This window comes from Amblyomma mixtum, chromosome 2 (genome assembly GCF_055824585.1).
Source record: "Amblyomma mixtum isolate Tamu chromosome 2, ASM5582458v1, whole genome shotgun sequence".
In the NCBI taxonomy this organism is placed as follows: Eukaryota; Metazoa; Arthropoda; class Arachnida; order Ixodida; family Ixodidae; genus Amblyomma; species Amblyomma mixtum.
Genome location: NC_143013.1, coordinates 26,237,735 through 26,243,911, shown reverse-complemented (window position 1 = coordinate 26,243,911; position 6,177 = coordinate 26,237,735). Strand labels below are relative to the sequence as shown.

The window sequence follows — 6,177 nt, the reverse complement described above, 5'->3', positions numbered from 1 at the left end:
CCTAAGCTGATGCGTCGGCCACTCGGGCCGGCTGTTTCGCAGAGACAGTAGCACTGCATCCGCTGCAATAAATTACTACAACGGCTTATCAACTAACACGAACAATTCAGTGAACAGCTACCCCCGCTGCTACGTTCCGGCAGATGTTTGGCTTTGCGAGCACGGCGTTCACCCGCTAGCACACGTTTAGCAGGCGGCGGCTCCGTATACGGACCGGCCACGGCCAAGGTAGCTAGCTGGTACGGATGCTTCTCTCTTACTCTTGCGATCATCATCATCATCAGCCTGACTACGCCCACAGCAGGGCGAAGGTCTCTCCAATTAACCCTGTTCTTTGCAAGCTGCGGCCACTGTGTCCCCGCAAACTACTTCATCTCATCCGCCCACCTAACTCTGCCGCCCCCTGCTACGCTTGCCTTCCATTGGAATCAACTCCGTTGCCCTTAAAGGGCAACTGCACCACTTTGAGAATTTCGCAATGTTCAAGAATTCAGATCTGTATGGGCTGTAGGCAAATCATACCAAGTTTTGTTGCACTAGTATTTCAAAACGATGACGCAATCAATTTTGCGCTTCTCCAGAAAGCACTACAGGAATGCGGGGAAATTCAGTGGGGTGTCACGGAAGGTATGATTTCAAATTACTGCTGCCGTCAGCCAAACCCTGCCGTGCCTCGTTGGATGCTGCCAAACAACGTTCGGCGGACTGTGCCTTAGATTGCGTCGGTTTTTGCTTCAAAGCAGGCGTTTGTGCGTTGTAAATGTAGTGATACCTTCGATGACGTCATCATGCCCCCCCCCCCTTTCCCCTCCCCCATTTGGCGTTGTGCGCTGCGGAGAAGCTTTAAGGCTGTCGCTGTTTGAATCGTCGATGACGAAACCACTTCAAATGCTACCCCCAAAAGGACTTCGCATGCTTTACCTGCAAGTATCGCACATTCGACCCTCTTAATCTCCTCGATTTCTAAAACCTCTGTAGTTGCCCTTTAAGGACCAGCGGTTATCTCGCCTACGTGGACGACGCCCACGAGCACACCGAATCTCGGCTCCTTACTGCTGCTGAGACAATTTGTCTCGCATCTGCCATGGCGAAGGAGCTTCACGCCACCCACCGCGCAACCTCTGCTCTGAACCGCAAAGACGAAGCAGCCACGTACTCGTGAGGAGTGTATCGTCCTTGAGTGGGACAAGAATGAACAGCCAGGTTGCCAAAAAACAGTGAACCCCCTCATTTATTGTTCGGTGTTATTTATACCCGAAGGTGGAAGGCGGTTAGTGCACGCAGAGGGCGAGGAAAACACGTGGCACTGCACAGTACTGTAATGATCGGAGGCCCAGCCAGCGGAGAATGGCGAGCCAGTCAGGCGCCGTCAGGTATGCGGCCGAAAGCGCTGCTGTTCGGAGGAGACGAAAGAGACACTGCCTGGGGGCGGCTTCTGGCGACGGTGTTGGCGTGGACAAAGGCTCTAATCCCCTTCGCCGGCGATGCTGAATGCGGCTCTGGTGCCGGACTGCGCTCCTGAGGACTGGCAGCGGAAACAGGCGAGCCAATCGGGCGCCATCAGGCCACTTTGGCCGAAGCGCTGCTGCTCGGGGAAGACAAAAGAGACACTGCGTGGGGCAGCTACTGGCAACGGCGTCGGCGTACACAAAGGCGTCTAATCCCCTTCGCCGGGGAGGCTGAGTGCGGCGCTTCTCCCGGACTGCCGTGGACCGACGGACGAGACCCAGTGGCGACGACGGCGGGGCGACGGCGCCGCCAACTCAGTGCCCGCGTGCGCCCTGAGGAGCCGACAAAGCGGAGAGGCGACACGGCTGATTTGTCCCTCCCATCGAACTGAAGAGGTCACCGGTGAGCGGTCAGCGCTCGCGTCCCCATCAATCAAGGTCATCACACAGCAGCAACGACCTTTGGGCCTGGTCGGCCCGCGGAAAACCAACAGTTCGCGACTGAGAGACGCCAAGTTCCTCCTTGCCCGTGTGTGTGTGTGTCTGTGCGGTGTGCGCGGCCACGTGGGGAGGGCGGAGCCTAGGAAGACGCTGGCGGCCCATTGGACGCTCAACCAGAGATCAGATTCCCTAGCCGGGTGCCTGGGGAATGTGAACTGCATTTAAGCAGCAATCTGTGGGGTGCCAGGGATCCTCCCCCATTTTCTGACTTTGGTCTCCTTGCTACTGTACATGATGTAAAATAAACCTTCAAGCTTGCTATTCCTCCCGAAGGCTTCTCTCCGTAGTCTGCTTGCTTCGCCCTAATGCGGTGAAGACCCTGGTCCCGATCCCCGAGCACATCAGTACCCAGATAACTTGCAGACCACGATCTGGTATGATACATGCTCCGGCTCAACTGTTCAGCACCAAACTCGACATCGTTGGCTTGTCTGCCGGAATCGCTGGTAGTAACCCATACGCTCCGGTGGCCGCATTTGTTGTGTCGTCCTTCGGGGTGGTTGGACCGATGGCCGCTGAGTTATTTAAGCCGGATTGCCCATTGCCAATGCCTCTTTATGCTGCAACGAGAGCGTCGGTGTTGTCGGTGTAGGCGCAGTGACTGTTGTCTCCAGCCCTTGTGACGAACTGATATTACACCGTTCCCTCGTTGCCAAAAGGTGCCGCCGGTTGCGCCGAAGAGCAGCACCGTTTTCTGTGCGCACATAAAAGGCTCGTGGCCGGACCGGTCCAATCACGTTTTCTTTCCGTGCCCAGGACTTTCCATTCAAACGCACCAAGTCGTTGCTGAGGCGAGGTACAGCGCACTCCTTGCGACTTATCCGGCTGTGTGTCTTCACCTGTATCACCGGCATGGGATTGAAGTCCGGCACTGGTGTGCGCAGCCGCCTCCCTTGCAGCAGCTCGCCTGGAGACCGGCCATCTTCGGTGGAACTGGCCCTGTAATTCAACATGTCCATCCAGAAACACTCATTTGCCGCTTTCGATTTCATCAGAATCCGCTTCACGATTTGCACACCCTTTTCTGCAAGCCCGTTAGGTTGGGAATATTCCTGGCTAACTTTAACATGCTTGCAATCATAAAGCCGTGCAAAAAGAAAAAACTCGTCAATGCTGAACTGTGGGAAAAATTAACATGCAGAAAACGAAAGTAATGTTCAACAGTCTAGCAAGAGAGCAGCAGTTCGCAATGGGTGGCGTGGTGCTAGAAGTAGTAAGGGATTATGCCATGTAGGGCAGGTAGTGACAGCTGCTCTGGATCATGAGAGGGAAATAATTAGAAAAATAAGAATGGGGCGGAGAGCATATGGCAGGTTCTCTCAGATCATGGATGGCAGTTTACCCATATCCCCCAAGAGAAAAGTTTACAACCGCTGTATCTTACCGGTATTTACCTATGGGGCAGAAACGGGGACGCTAACAAAGAGGGTTCAGCTTAAGCTAAGGACAACGCAGCGAGCTAATAAAGGAAAATGATTGGTGTAACGTTAAGAGATCGGAAGCGGGCGGAGTGGGTGAGGGAACAAACGCGGGTTAATGACATCCTATATGAAATCAAGAGGAAGAAGTGGGCTTGGGCAAGGCATGTAATGCGAAGGGAAGATAACCGCTGGTAGCTAATATATCTGTGGCATTCGGTTTGCAGCCTTCGGGCTGCGGCCGTGTATCTGTATTTTTCAGCCAGCGTCCGTTCCGGCGGACGCGGTTGTTGCGACGCGCGTCTTTGCTCTGTCCTCTTATCTTTCAACTCTCTTCTATCTGCACGTGGCAGCGGTGGTGGCTCGGCTTGAGCCAGTTGGCAGGCCCGTGCACTTTCCTTTTCATCCTTCTCTCAGTCGCAACCAACCAACCAACCCTAAGGGTAACTGAGTGGATACCAAGAGAAGGCAAGCATAGCAGGGGGCGGCAGAAAGTTAGGTGGGCGGATAAGATCAAGAAGGTGCCGGGGATACGGTGGCCGCAACTGGCGAAGGGCAGGGTTAATTGGAGAGGCCTTTGCCCTGCAGTGGGCGTAGTCAGGCTGATGATGAATCTATCGATCACCGAACTGGCTGTCATGTCGGGCAGCAACTTAACACTTCTAACTTTGAAATCACGGTAGCGCAGTCTTCCTCGCTTTCTTCTCGTGTGAACACGAAGTTGTTGAAAACGTCCAAGCCTTCCTCACCCGCAACGCTGAGCAGCAGGACCGTCTTTGACACCTCTGATCTTGGTTTGTCATCGCATGCCATGGCTCGAAGAAAAAATTCGTACTTCCGACGAAATAGCTTCCAATTCCGTCCTCCGTCCGTTGTCAAACGCAGGGGTTCCGACTGCCTTACTTGCTCCATTGCATCCCACTTCTGGCGCCATGTATCGTCCTTGAGTGGGACGACAAAAGTGAACAGCCAGGTTGTTAAGAAACAGTGAACGCCCTGATATATTGATCGGAGTTATTTATACCCGAAGGTGGAAAGGGGTCAGTGCACGCAGATGGCATGGGAAAAGCACGTGGCAATGCATAGCACCCAGATGATTTGCAGGCCACGATTTACGATCTGATATGATACAAGGAGTGCTCCAGCTGGTGCTGTGACGGTAAGCTAAATTAAGTCCATAGCGGGTAATCTCAATGTAACGGCTTTTCGTGTAATGTGATCTTTCTGACGGTGTCAGTCCGACTATATCAAGTCGATGAGGGCTGCGTCACCGCCGGAAGCGGTCTTGCTGGAGCCAGGGTGAAAAAAAAAAATGCCCGTGGACCTATTTACCTATTACATTTACCTATTATTATTAACCAATTTACATGGTTAGCAATGCGATAGCATTAAAAGCTGGTGGCGTGTTTACTGAAAGTGACGTAACTTCTGGCTGGGGACGTCACTTCTGTCCAGTGGAAATGTTCCCGTCTTGTGAAGTCAGTTTCCTCCAGCCAATAGGAATGCTGCTGTAGAAGCAGCACTGGTCTCGCGCAGCACCGGTGGCAGCGGCCGTCCATGAAGACAACACCTAGCAGCATCCTGCCTGGGCTCCCTCCTCGCGCTGGACCCTCGCGTATGTTCCTGCTGGCTCAAGGCAGCGCATTGAACCGCGACACTACTGCCACTAAATCAGTCCATGTTTTCCTCATCACGGCCTCATACTTGTTGACGCGACTCTCCCCTATGGTGACGTCAGTTCCTTCCAGCCAATTGGAATGCTGCCGTCTGGTGAAGTCGGTTCCCTCCAGCCAATGGGAATGCTCCCGTCTGGTGACGCCACTTCCCTCCAGCCAATGGAAACGCTCTGGTCTTGTGAAGTCACTTCTCTGCAGCCAGTTAGAATCTTCATAATCATCAACATTAATACGCCTACTGCAGGGCAAAGGCCTCTCCAATGTCAGTGGAAATGCTCCCGTCTTGTCACGTCGGTTCCCTGTAGCCAATGGAAATGCTCCCTTCTGACGACTTCACTTACCTCCAGCCAATGGGCATGATCCCGTCTTGTGACGTCACCTCCTTCCAGCCAATATCAATGTTCCGGTCAGGTGATTTCTCTTCGATCTCAATATAGGAGAATTTTTTTACCAGCGAAGCATTTTAAAACTCGCGGGCGATCATACGATGTGACGCTGAAAATGGGCGTTCGCAGTATTGTTTGTACATTTCATTTTTACATTGCCGCCTTCACATTGCGTCTTTGAACTTGACTTCGCCTCCGTTTTCGTTCCGCTTCTGCGTGAGCTTCTGGTAGGTGAAAGTTTTTCTGACCGCTCACCCACCGGCGGATGTTGGTGAGCTCCATTTACTTTTAACGCTAACGCTCCCGTTTTGTAGAAAATCCGGCTTCGTCGTTGGTGTCCTCGTCGGCACCACTTTTTCGCCCAGGCCCACGCCGTTGGGTGGGTGGGTGGCGCTTCTGGAAGGTGGCGATTTCTCACCCCGAGGCTTCAGCCCACCACCGTTTCGCAGGGAATGTCGCAAAGCAGTGGCGTCCCTTCCGGCCGAAGAGTTCTTCATAAACGTCTTCATGGACAACATACATACAGTATTTCTCAAAAATATGCAGCCCATCACCGCGAAGCGGCTGCTTGAGCCGATGGTGGCGCCCGTCTCCCACGCGCACTTGGCACCTGGGTCTGGAGCGTGAGGGTGAAAGACTTCCGCGCTCTTGGGCGGGCGAGGAAGTCTGAGTCGCGCTGGCTGGACGACAGTAAGTGCGGCGTTCGCGTTATTACTTCGTTCGCAGCGCCTGTGCGGGGGCGCTTGCA

At 53.6% G+C, this 6,177-nt stretch overlaps 1 pseudogene; it reads right to left on the bottom strand.

Annotated features, from left to right (window-relative positions):
- Positions 1–2,350: 2,350 nt before the first annotated feature.
- Positions 2,351–4,279, bottom strand: LOC149358747 (uncharacterized; annotated as a pseudogene).
- Positions 4,280–6,177: the final 1,898 nt, after the last annotated feature.